The sequence below is a fragment of the Epinephelus lanceolatus genome, chromosome 17 (genome assembly GCF_041903045.1).
Source record: "Epinephelus lanceolatus isolate andai-2023 chromosome 17, ASM4190304v1, whole genome shotgun sequence".
Lineage (NCBI taxonomy): Eukaryota > Metazoa > Chordata > Actinopteri > Perciformes > Serranidae > Epinephelus > Epinephelus lanceolatus.
Genome location: NC_135750.1, coordinates 34,363,977 through 34,378,578, shown reverse-complemented (window position 1 = coordinate 34,378,578; position 14,602 = coordinate 34,363,977).

Here is a 14,602-nt window from a genome sequence, read left to right as displayed (position 1 = left end):
GTATGATATGTGTTTTTCAGGTGTGTTAGTATGTATGGAGATTAGTTCTAAAACAGTACTAATACGCTCGTATGGATGGAGATTGTTTTTGTATCAGATGATGTATTAGTGTGGATGTGGCTTTAAGTGCTTCTCTCTTTTTTTCTGTAAGAGGAAATGTTTAGCCACATTGTTACCGTCTTTGTTCTTGGAGTTATAATATGTGGTATTTTTAGTTTTTATTAAGAAATTTTGTGTTTGAGCATGGGTATACACATTTCAGAATCATAAGTGCAACGCTAAAACAACCACTGTTTGATGAATTTAAAACTGACAATTGATAGTCCTGTTTCTTCTTTCAGATGCCATCATTGCAATTATGGAACATCAATTCAGCCAAGTTAGACATTAAAGGAATACTTCACCTCCCAAATGACCATTTTTATATCAGTAACTCACCCACGTTACAGTGAATTATTAAAGAAAACATTGTTTTTTGCTTGAATACCTCCACGGTTAACAAAGAATCCAAAAACTGATAAAGTTCTTGTATAACTGAAGTCATAGCGGTCCATGTTTAACTATAGTAGAACTATATCGAAACATCCGTTTACAGACTCTTACACAACTCATGCAATATAGTCCAGGTCACATTTATCCAGTCATATGTTCAGTACTTTCCAGGAGGACAGGCTTTTCATCAAGGAACTGAACTAAAAGTGTCTCTTTAAAGCCAGACTCCATTGACAAGAACAGTTATTTTATGTTTAACACTGCTTTGATCAGTTAGTTAGTTTGTGTTAATGTGTGACTTTGCAGAATCTGAATTAATCCTTTAAAATACAGAGATCACAAAAAAAAAAAAAAACTCAAGGCAGTGGTAGACCAGCAGCTACTGTGTTCAGTGAGGTAAAATTACTGTTTTTGTCAATGGACTCTGGCTTTGAAGAGCATAGATAAGTTTCACTTTTAGTTCACTTCCCTGTCAGCATTGAGCATATTGGATAAATGAGACTTGGATTGTACTGCACGAGTTGTGTGAGAGTTTGTCCACGGATGCTTTGATATAGTTTTGTTGGTATGACTTGTATCTGTCAAGAACTTCATCTTTGGATTTATTTTTGGATTCTTCATTCACTGTGGAGGGATCTGAGAAAAACAATATTTTCTTCACAAATTCAACAGACCACAGGCTGAGTAATTGATATACAAATGGTCATTTGGGGGATAAAGTATTCCTTTAAGTCTCTGACGTTTTTGAGCTTTAGAGAAACTAGCCTGACCACACACAGATTTACAGCACATTACCACAGGCCTTCACTTGCTCTCAGTGTCACATATTTTCCATTTGTGTCCATTCTCAGTGGCATTAAAGAGGACATCAACAGCGTTCAGTTTAACGTGATGTAAGTGTCTGGCAGCCTGTGTAAATAAAGAGCTATTAAAGTATCAGCTGGAGGATTTGAGCAATTCCTCTGACATCCTTGGTTGGGCTGCTAGGGAATGCTTGCCATTCAGGACAGGAAATGGGGAGCGGCACATCTCTGATTGGCCGGTTTCCCTGACCCAGCGACCTCAGTCATGGCTGTCCCTCTGGGCCAGGGACACACACACACTCACACAAACACACACAGAGTATGTGACAGAGTCCAGGGAAAGGACAGAATGAAGAAAATAAGGACTGTTAGGTGTTTCATTCTTTCTCTTGGTGTTCATAACTACGCAAACGTGTGTTTAAACCTGCCCATGTACATAACTTATCCCAAGGCAATCAAAACACAAACTGACAAGACTACTTTGAAGGAATTTCTGTTTAAAAATTGTGTTTGTGTGTGTGTGTGTGTGTGTGTGTGTGTGTGTGTAGGTTTTCTTTGGCATGTTAAGTGGCAATAGGAGGAAAGACGTACAGAGGAAGCAGAATCAGTGGGTGTTGTCTGTGTGTGTGCTTGCAAGTCTGCTATTCTAGAACTAAAAATATACAATCTGTAACACATACATAGGAAGGGAGGATGTGGCTGCTTAAAGGGGAATGATTCTGTTTGGCTACTCAGTAGATCTCACTATACCTACCGTACACTGAACATGACAAAAACTAAGATCAAGAACAAAAACGCACTTGAAACAGAACAGTCTGAAACTGAAAGGATGTGATTTCTGCTCACGAACACTAGAGGTCATACCTGCCACATATTGTACTGATCCCCATCAGTCTCAGGTGCAAAACAGTCTGGGGTCTTGAAGAGGTGGGGGGCCCATGGTGGCGTAATCTGTCCATGTTGTTGTTTCAAGAACATGAAATGTGGTTGAAAGTTCAAGGTAGACCTTGGGTATTGTTTTTGTCAGACTAAACTGTATTACTACAAAGGTTTCTCTGGACATACAGAAATGCACGTACATTTTGCACATCATGCTTTTAAGAAGTATTTTTTTTACAGTCTGTATTTTAAATGTATTTTTATATATATTGCATGATCTGTTCTGCTGTTTTTATAGTTTGACACTGAAGTTTTCTATAACTTATTGTGCTTACTTGGCCTTTACATGTACAATATCAAAGATAAAGCAAATACAGTTTTGATGTACTCTCACTTTTATTTGAATTTAGTGATTAAACTATTTGCAGGAGAAAATATTTCCTGTTTTTGGATGGATGAATAATAAATAAAAGCAGCAATGTTAACATACAATTAAGATACCATGCACTCTGAAGCTAAAGAGAGAATGATGTAAAGTTGCAGTACATACTTCTACCACAAGGTGGAGCAATACTGTCACAGTAACACCACATACGATCATCACTGCTGTACAGGTTCAATGACCAATCAGTGAGATGTCATGATGTTTGTCTGAACTCAAGATTGAATAAAATGAATTATGACTATTAAAGATTTGACTAGACTGGTTATTGGATATCGCTGCGTCTGTTTGGATAATGAGTTTTAACAGCTCTATGAACAGATGAGTGTGTGTTTGTGTGCATGTGTGAGGACAGAGTGATGATAACCAGTGTCTCATGCTACATTCTCTCTCCCTGCAATATTTTTCCTGGTTGGAAACCGAGCGAGTAACAGGTAATGAAAAGTAACATGAGGTTCCTGTTTTGTGCACAGCAGAAAGCAGAAGTTGTCTTTCCGCCTCAGCTTCAGTTTCTACCATAAGACGGAAAGCCCCCGAAACCAAGTGTTACTACAGTTTCAGCCCATCATCAAGACTAAATAGGAGTCACAACAGTCTGAAAAGCCTGCAGTCAGGAGTTTTCATACACAACAGTATGTTAGTGTGTCTGAGAAATTACACAATGACCCAGAGTACAGCCTTACTACTGCTGATGGAAAGGGTCATCCATTATAAACTGACAGTAGTGACCATCAAGCTAACAATGGTACAACAATACGCTCATTTGAGATGAGCTGCACCTCACCTGGAAAGCAGATGAGATAAAGTGGCAGCAGCAGCAGGGGGCGGAGACAAAAAGCTGCAGTCAAATGGAACAGTTTCAGCAGCCTTTAAAGAACATACAGAAGGTCACAGAAATATTTACATCCTGTTATATCCATCTGTAGACTATCTGTGTTTTGCAGACCACTCTATAAACTTTATTATAATCAACCGCATTTGTTAACAGATTAAATCATTGCACAACATGAGACTACAATCTAATGTAAAATATTACAATCTCACAGAAAATTAAGATTTTTGACAAAACGTGATCAGAACTTAGAGTCGATCAGCTCTTTAATCAGGTGACAGCCAGAATTTTCCCATCATGCCCTGGGTTTTACAGTTGGTGGAAAGCAAGTGCAGCGCCTTGCTCTAACAACCGCAATAACCTCAATCTTTTGAGGGCATTATTGCCCACGTGGGCATGATGTCAGAGCAAGTTGGGCACAAATCTAATTGGCATGCACAGGCCTGGCTCATCTCGAACGAGCCTGTTGTATATAGATTAACCCTATATGCAGACACGTACATCAATGTGTCAGCAGTCACAGACTCTTAAGTCAAGTGGGTCGATGTATCCTCAACCAGTGGTTCATTGGATATCTTATGAATCAGTGCCCTTTGCAGTTAGGTTTAGTAAGGGCATCATGGTTGGGCATCAGCACATTATGTACCTAATGTGACATGACGATGTGACATGACAAGGTGTGACAGCGTGACTTGATATAACTCAATGTTGACTTTTGTTTTCACATGGGAAGTGAACAGCGTGTCTCTTGTTCTGTCTCCTAGGTGAAAGTCCTGAAAGTCTGCCACCAACCTAGCCCATTGCCTGAAACAGATTTTGTCGCTTTTTATTTATGTAACTTTGTTTTTTAACAACGCCACATCAAAATTTTAATACAGGGGAATTTTGTTGCTCTTTAAACTACCACTGCTCATAGATCACATGATCACAGCCTACTAGCCTCGATTATATGGCATTTATACAAATTCTAGTGCATTACTTTTCGTAGGTATAAGTACAAACAGTGCATCAGAACAGCCTGAGTGGGCGCTTAGAGGTTTATTAACAGCTGATAATTCATGCAAGTAAGTTTTAAGCATTTATAAGAACAAAGTTTTGCCCGCCACGTTGATCTCTATTTGATAATAATAAAGTTATAAATTCTTTTTAAACTCCTTAATAAGTATTAAAGTTTCTCAATTTCTAATAAGCCATCAGGTGTGTGTTAGACATCAGCATTAGTCATTATTAAAGGTGTTTTAATTCATCAAGTCTACAGTTGTTAATAACCTCTCAAGTGGTCCAGCCACTAAAAGAGCTTTTTCACAACCTTTACTTTGCTCTTATTAATGGCTTATAAGTGCCCTATAAAGCATTCTTAAATTAAATGATTTGTGTTCATTACAACATAAAACCCTTAGGGTTGAGTCAGGCTTGAACTGCCAGCCTCTGCTGATATCTGCAGGAATGCGAGAGAAAAAGACCAGTTCTTGTCAAAAAGTTGAAAACAAAAGGAAAATGCTGTGGTGCACTCTGCTGTGTTACAGAATGGCCTTTAGACATACTGTTGTGAAAATAAGTGGGTGTTGGTGATTACCCGTCTCCAGCGGTGTCTGAACTCTCATGTTCTCCCCTCAAGGATGGAGAGAGGAGAATATTGTGAAATATCTCTTTAAAGGCACAGCGGCGTGCTGCAGAACATGCTGGGAGGAAATGGAAGACGAGAGGACAGGAAGCACATGGAGACACCATCTGTTGTTGGGCAACAATGCAGCAAAAAAGTGCCAAACTGGTGACACACACACACACGACATAAAGCAAATGGTAAACAGAGTGCAGGCACAGACTGTATCAACAGTGTGAGCACACACTGGTCTGGAAATGATGCTTCAACATTTCAACAAAATTCTGAACTAGACTGCAACACTCCTATAGAAAAAACTAGAGATACAAGTAGATCAGTAAAATATGAGAACATATTATTTAGAATAATATACACTGGAGCTGTCACTTAAATCTAACAAATCCTGACATTACTTCTCAGATGAGTTGTCAAAGTTATCCATTTACCGCAGGTTTCGACTTTTTTCAATTTTCCGTTAGCAAAGAGAACAATAGCTTGTTTACTGAGGGCCAGGCAATACATCAAACTGGTGAGGGTTTTTTTTGTAAAAAGAATGGTCTACTGTGCATATATGCTGTCAATTACAGATTGATTTTTTTTCTAATGCTTTAATGTGTGAATTTAGAATGAAAAGGCTTGTCCTCCAGCACCACCATGAGACTCCTAATTGGGGTCATGTCTATGTTCCCAGGATGCTATGTTCCCCACACATTATGCAGACCTGAAAAAGATGTTCCCCAACTCTATATTCACTTAATATGACATGGGCTAGGGTTAGGGGACTAAAATCCTCTTTCTAAAGTCATGAAATTGCACTGGACTTAGCCTAATGGCACACTTTCAACAATGTGACTCAGAATAATGATAAAATAGATTTTATTGATGTAAAATATGCATTTTCCAGTTCCACCGGTCCGCTCTGAGTCTGGTGTCAGAGACACTTCTGATGCTCTGAGTTGCACATCTGTTTGATTGTGCTGCAGTGTGCGCCAAGGATTTTAATTTAGTGTTCAATCAAAAGTTAAACACTACTTATCACCGACCATGAGTGTTTTTTCATTTGTGAATATTTTTATCTTAATTCTAGTGTTGGAAGAAACTATGTTTTTGCCATAATTTTTTTTTAATATGACATTGGAAACATAGGAGCTTGGGAACATAAGATCCTGGGAACATAAGACCCTGGGAACATAGATATGCTCCACATTTCCTGACACCTATTGTATGGATTGCCATGAAATTTGGCACAGACGTGTCCACCTTTGAAATAACTTTAAAGTAACGCCACCGTCAGCTTCAATGTCTAATTGGTCATGTATGACCAAACGCCCTCAAAGCTAACGACATTCCCTTCCGCCTCAACTGTACTTTTATTCAGTGCTAATAAGCAAATATTAAAAAAACTAAAAATGGGGGTGCCATTGTGGGCATGTTAGCGAGCTAAAGTTATCCTCTAGCTCCAGGCACAGCTGACCCTTTAAGTAAAGCCTCAGAGTCACTGTACTGTAGAATCTTGTTACAAGAGGAATCGAGGCTGCACACTGACTTCTAGGATGTTTAAAGATGTATGACACTTGGGGCCAGATGTAAGCTACACAGATACTTGGTTGGTATCTTGCTGCTTCCATAATTCAGTGTCAGGAAAAGGATGTTTAGGAAGAGCATAACGTGGGAAAGGAAACCTCCAATGCATTCTGAGGATGGGAAATGCTTTTTACATAAAGCTGTCATGTCTTTAAAATGGAATCATTTCAGGCATAAGAACTCAACCAGAGAGTTTCCTATTAACCACTGCACTCTTTTACTACTTTGTCACTTTACAAAAATGATTTGCAGGTTTTATTTGTAATGACAAATCCACAAAAAATTATCATCCGACTATCACCTGCGATTTCCTTCAGCTCTATAAGACCCTTAGCATCTTTCACAGACATTTAACACATCTCCAAACTATGAAATGAGCAGAGAAGTGATTCCTTTTTGGGGTGGATTTGGACTCTTACAGTCAGCTGCCAACAAGTTAACAAGGCAGAACAGCCCCGCACTAAGTCACCCTACACTGCCTCAACACACGCTCAGTCACTTTTTCTGCTTGAGCACACATTATGGAAGGCCTGCTCATTCTGTCAGTATGAATCAGGTGACTGTGCATATAGGAGATACATGTACATACAGAAACACACGCACACATTATGTGTCGTGATGCATGCCATGGTGTGACATCATTGCTTTTCTCGAGTGTTATGTACCTCCTGTTTTAAACTTTCAAATTCCAAAAACCCAGTCTTCTCAGGTTTACATTGTGCTGTTTGTCTGTTTTAGAGCAGCTGATCATATCAAATATTTATTAAGATCGATCTTGTTTGAAGGACACACATGAACATTAATCAGTGTCGGATTTGAAAAGTGACAAAGAAACACGCAACCAAGCAGCAACACTTCAACAACACTGCAACTCAGAGGCACCACGCTGAGCAACAATCATTCCCTTGTTATCATCTCATTAAAGTGTTCTTTTTCACATGTACCTCGACATGTACCTTGTTATAACAAGATGCCAACACACTCGTTAGAAACCTGCTTATTAGCTGCTCTGTAGAACGAGCACATATTCTCATTACGATGAGATGGTAAGGGAAGAAAGTGTCAGAACCATTCCTGATATCTGAAAGTTAGGTGGGTGAAGAAATGATGACAGAACAGGTCGCCCTACAAGGAATAATGCAACTCCTTGGATGTCACTAGGGTTAACCAAAGTGGCTCTGTCAGAGAGACACGGTTCTCTCTGATAGAGCTGCAGTGTGGACAAAATCCTAGAATCTGCTTACTGATTACATTACATAACATATTAGCAACATCCCAAAAAACACATTTAGGTCTTTATTTCCCCATTGGTGCAGCGCTTTAGTTAGTCAAGCAAAATGCTTGCAAGTGTTGAAACCACAGCGTAGTTTGAGAAACAGAGGTATGGAGTCCATATTCTCGTGAACCATCCCTTTGTGGACTGAAGCAAAGAGGTCAGGTATTTGAGAGGAAAACACTCCATGATTATCTTGTGCCAGTTTGCCTTAGAAGGTGGTTTGTCACTTATCCATGACAAAAAGATATTCTTCCTCACAGCATATGCAAGATTATTATACAATCTGCCAGAGCAAGTACCAACAATAGCATTTTGTCACGGGTGACCCAGGAGTAAAGAGACAGGATTCATACACAAAGCAACACAACATTTTTTCCATATCCTGCAGTATGGAAGCCCATTTCCGCCACTTGATGGAAAAAATAAGATCTATTAACTCAAAATAATGAAATACTAAGTCAAAATAATGACTTGATAAGTCAAAATAATGAGATACTAAGTCAAAATTATGACTTACTAAGTCAAAATAATGAAATACTAAGTCAAAATTATGACTTACTAAGTCAAAATAATGACTTACTAAGTCAAAAATAATGAGATACTAAGTCAAAATAATGACTTACTAAGTCAAAATAATGAGATACTAAGTCAAAATAATGACTTGCTAAGTCAAAATAATGAAATACTAAGTCAAAATTATGACTTACTAAGTCAAAATAATGAGATACTAAATCAAAAATAATGAGATACTAAGTCAAAATAATGACTTACTAAGTCAAAATAATGAGATACTAAGTCAAAAATAATGAGATACTAAGTCAAAATAATGACTTACTAAGTCAAAAATAATGAGATACTAAGTCAAAATAATGACTTGCTAAGTCAAAATAATGAAATACTAAGTCAAAATTATGACTTACTAAGTCAAAATAATGAGATACTAAGTCAAAAATAATGAGATACTAAGTCAAAATAATGACTTACTAAGTCAAAATAATGAGATACTAAGTCAAAAATAATGAGATACTAAGTCAAAATAATGACTTGCTAAGTCAAAATAATGAGATACTCCAATACTGCGAGTGGCCACCAGGAAAAATTGGCTGCAAAAAAGTGCAAAACTGCCAGCCATTACCTACGTCTGGTTTAGCACTAACTTGAATTAGGATTAAACAATTCAACTGTGTGGCTTTTTAGGTTTTCCAAATATTACTGGGCCAAATAGATCAAATTCTGATAGTGAAATAAGTCATTTTGCGGGGGTTGTAATCCTCAAAAGAAATGTATCCACTGATTTACACACGTCTCTTTCACCATGATAGTTACTTTAGGCCACAGTGCATCACGTAACAGATGTAATTACACTGTTTGGCCACTACGAAGATTAGCTTGAAAGCTCAGTGTACTTGGGGTCTGGTCTCAATCAGCAGTCACTGAAAGCAAGATGTGCTAAAATTGAGATATTGGACTGTAAGAATGGCTTCTCTGTATGCTATGGTTTTTATACTGCCACAAGCCTTCACATTGATCTCAACATATTAATGATATGAAGACAGCCAGATCTGTCCAGCTGTTCAGCCTGAGCTACATCAAGACTAATCACAGTCACAGGCCTGACAAAAAGATGTTAGAGCAGGCATGTTTTTCATGTGTGTTCTCTGTTAAAGCAGCTGTCTTGTGCTGCACAGGCAGAATAAACTTTGGGTTTTCAAAATGTTTTGAAAGTGCATCATGTGTACATCATATCTTGTGTGGTAGCATGTGGAGCTGCTCTCTTGACACTTCATCTCTGCCGTCTAGTGTTATCTCATGGAGGCTCATCACCAGCAGCGAAGACATGTGAAAGGATCGACGCTGTCACAGATGGGGAAAACAAGAGAGATTCAGTAGGAGTGAGATGAGTCGCTCTACAACAGAACTGATGTTCTTTGAAGACCGTCACATCTTTCTGCTTAAGTCCCCTCCTGACAGCAGCAAGCTGTCTAATCGTATCCCTCTCATTATCTTGGAACTTCTTTGTGGAGAAAACACTCGTTGAAGAGAGTCCTTCAGTCGCTTTGCTAATGGCTCTTAGTGCCTCTCCAGCTCTCTCTACTGAGAACTTTAATCCTTTTATTCAGCTGGCAGATCTGCTGCAACACATGTGTCCTTTGTACTGGAGAATCAGAGTGTATTTCTTGCTTGTCTTGGCTCTGGAAGGCACAGGCGTCACATGAGCGACTGTAAGGAGCTTCAGGACTGGCTGTGTACGTAATGAATGACTAGCAGTACCTAAAAACTACATCTGAAATATATGTGTTTGCTGTCAAGCTTTCTAACTAAAGAAAACCACCTTAATATACTTTTTGTGAATGTATCCACAGGCAGAACATCTGCCGTCTTCTGGGTTTAACCCTGCTGTAGTTACTCTGTTTGTCCTTTAGTCAGCTGTCTATTTGTCACAGTGTGATGTATGAATGTGTGTTTTTGTTTTATGCCTGCCAACAGGCTAATCTGTCTCTTGTTTGTACACAACTGAAATTTCTAATATGAAAATATGATGATAGGATAAATTAACAATGTATTATGCCAATAACAGTCACCATAATTGATGCAAGCTGCCAAGTAAAACTGCTGTGATGAGACAAAAGCTGATGACTCCACTGTTATAGCACACAGTGCATAATATTTAATTGTTCACTGAAACACCAGAAATAAACCGGGCCATTGTTTTGTGTTTTGTAATCAATGATCCCTCAAAAATCAACTGCACACCACACACGTGATGTACAAAACAAGCGCACTTCACTCAGCACGAGCAGTGGAAAAGAACAAGACAAAAAAATGAATTACATAAATGAAAGAAATATAATTTAAAGGTTTGTTTGGATTGCACTTAGCCTCATTTGTTTTTCACTATTTCTTCCTTTCTTTATTGATTTATGTATTTATATATGAGTTTGTTTTTTGCAATTTTATTTATTTATATGTCTTATGTAGGCTACTTTTTTCCTTTACTAACCCTTACCAACAGGGGGAATGGATGGGGAGTTGAGTGGAACAAGTGTGTTTTACTTAATAGAGTGTATAAATAATAGACATGGCTACTGTGAAGTCACCTTTTGGTTTGTGACTGAAACCCTGAGGTAACGCATTGCAAACAGCCTGCCACTCAAGCAGCCCCATTGTTAAATATGTGCAACTTTGGGCCTTCATAAAATGTAAATGTTTGAGTTATAAAAAAAAATTACACCTGTACAGTTTTCATGATTATTGAAATTAGCAATAGACCTTTTTTTTTGTACAAGGCTGTCAACATGTTTATTTCTGCTGTTTAATATGGGGGTCTATAGACTAATTTTGAGTGGACGTCACAGCAGTTGCGTGTGCATACTGGTGGCAGAAAAGTTGAAAGACCTGGAATAAAACATGTCTTATTGTGCTGTTGGATGTCAGAACAGGAATACAGAATAAGATGTCCTATATTTTAATAGAAAACCGTTGCTGAGGATGCCGTTTGAAGCTAAATGAAGACAGTTGCTAGATTTGATGTAAACAAAAAATCTACATAATATATGCAATTCAGAGAGCCCTACAGTTACAGCATGAAATAAAATTAAGGCAGCCTACATTTACATCTACCTAGTGGCAGCAGTATTTACACTGTTCTAAAATACATTAAACAATGAAAACAAGTTTATAGTAACCAAGCCGTGAAGTGCAGTTTGCCGCCTGTATAGTTGTTTAACTATATTTTTTAAAAATATCCTTTGACAGATCTCAGTATTAAACATCCTGGACGTGACTGCAAAATTCACAACTGTCTGCATGGAGAGATTTGTATGCTATGAGTTATTCTTTTGTATAGCTGGGTTTTTTCACAAGGTACATGAAGATGTCCAGCCACTGTAACTTTGGAATTGCTCTGGGTTGGTTTGTTTGTGCAAGATCGTAGACATACACATACATATGTTATGATCAATGTGTAGTAGAAAATAAAGTTTTGTCTCCAGTTAATTAGAATCTTGATATTTAGGCTCTAATTGCTGCTGGACGCTCAGTAGAGGAATGTGTGTTTGTCTTACACGAACTGAATTACTGACGTAATTAAAGATAATTCATCATCATAAGGAACTGTAAAAACTCGCATTTGTCAAGCATGGATTTGTTTTCTTGTCCTTGATTAATACTTGTGGAAACGTCCTCATAAAATATAATTTTATGTGTAAGTAATATTAGACACCTTTTCAACTAGCTAGCTAACACTGTGTGCTTATTAACTCCTTGATCATAACAGAATATATTAAATTTCACAGCTGCTCATTTTAGAAAGGACATCACAAGAAAATGTGTATTTTTGTTAGATTATCAAACGGACAATGTTTGATCAGTTCCCATCTACATTCAGGCAGGGAAAGTGAAAGGCACCCTAACATTAGCGATGTAGCTAACGTGGCTTGGGTGCTACCTATGGCTGATTGTTGATAGCTAGAAACAAACAATAATCCATTGTCTGTTTATTAATCTAAACAAACAACATGTTCGTCCTTTCTAAAATGAGCAGTTGTGAAAGTTACTATATTCTGTTATGATCGGGTCCATGTCATTGGTTCGACAGCCCATTGGTTCGACATCCCATTAGTCTGACTGTCCGCGGTGCTGAACGGCTCGCAGCGGGCGTATGGTGCGCCGCGACCGGCTTGAGGCGGAGCAGGCTCACGGCTTATGTGTTTGTCACTTTCTTTTTCATATTAACCCACACCATGATCTTTTCCTAACCCTAACCAAGTGGCTTTTGTGCCTAAACCTAACCAGACCTTAACCACAGGGCATCATGATGATTTCGGAACGGACTTCAGAACAGTTTAATATGGTCGGAACAATGGGATGTCGAACCAATGGGCTGTCGATCCAATGGGCAATTCCTGTTATGATCAAGGAGTTAATAAGCAGACAGCGTTAGCTAGTTAGTTAAAAAGTTGTCTGTTATTTCCACATTGAGTAAACTTGGGGACATCACCATAAGTTTTAACCCGGCCAGGACAATAAGACAAATCCATGCTTAACAAGCATGAGTTTTTACAATCCTTATGATGATAAATTATCTTTCACCACATCAGTAATTCTGTTCATGTAAGACAAACACGCCCTCCTCTACAGAGTATCCAGGTAAATTACAGATCTCACAGAAATACGTGAAATGACCATCTCTTAACACTGCATTCCGTGGTGGCAGCACGTAATGGGTTGAAATTACGTGCCGGTACCACAGAAACAATGCCAATGTAAAGTCAATTAGGATCCCATGGTGGACACACGGATCCCCTGATTCAACAACGTCCTGTATACACACAAAAACATCGACTTTACATTGGCATTGTTCCCGTGGTACCGGCACGTAATTTCAACCCATTACGTGCTGCCACCACTGAATGCGGTGTTAAGAGGTCGTAGTCATTTCACATATTTCTGTGAGATCACAGGACAATTAACAGGACAAAAACAGCACAGAGACATAAAGATAGAATGATTATATCAATAAGAAATTGTCAAGATAGAACAGAGGCTATGCAAAGCAGCAAGCAACAGCAGAGCACCAGCACAATACAATGACACAACAACAACAAACTGTATGATAGCACAAACAGACATGCAAGAAACACCAAGCACCAACACACAGATTGGCATTACACTCAGACATGCAGAGCAGCAAAATAGATAAAACACAACAGTCATTATGTACGGTCAAATGCACTGACGCACAAGCTATGCTACAGAAAGTTGGCTATGCTCTTAATAAAATAGATACAGCATACATACATATCCATGCAGAGTTGGCTGTCTGGCAGTGGACAAGGACATAAAGCAAGTTAGCAGCAATTTATCCAAAAATAACAATATGTTGTGGTGATGGTGAGCAACACTGTGTTGTTTATGTTTACATATCTGATTGTCCAAAAAACAGGTCTTGTGCTTTTGTTTGAAGGTGTGATAGATTTTACTGCTTTTTATCTCAGATGGGTGATTGTTCCATAGTTTAGAAGCTCTGCTATAGCCTATATATTTTGGCAAGACGAGATCCCGTTTAGTCATAGTCTCTGTGGGTGAAAGCAAAACATGAAAACTCACACAGACAGAAAGAGAATAAGCATGTTTCCCAAAACGTTGAACTACTAGTTTTACAGCAGCGTATTTAAATTTGTATGGATTATCACATTTGATTTACCTGAGTGGGTAGATGATTTTGGTGCTCTCTAAACTCAGCTCAAGATGTGACATTTGTTTCATGTTTTGTACATAGACTGTATTTACAAATACATCTACAGTGTATGGTTTTATAATTACAGTTTTCAGATTTGGGATTTTATGTGTTTAATCAGGGAGACTTTCTTTGTGCTTATCCATTCACAATTCTCTCCATCCCACCCCCACTGCTTCCTCTTATCAGCTGACTATGGGTATTCACTGTTCTAGTTATCCGATGAAACTTTGCCACGATCTCCATCAGCCGATGCTACTGCAAAATTTTAAATCTGCTCTCTCTTCTGCAGCTTTCCGACAAGACCAAGCACTTGTCGGTAGTCCAATGTTTTAACAGCGAAAAAAAATTAAAAGTTAAACTAAAAATATGTATAACGGAGCTTTCATACAGCTTTGCACACACATTACTCTTGGATGGATTACTCACGAATGAATGCCGTAGAATGGCAAC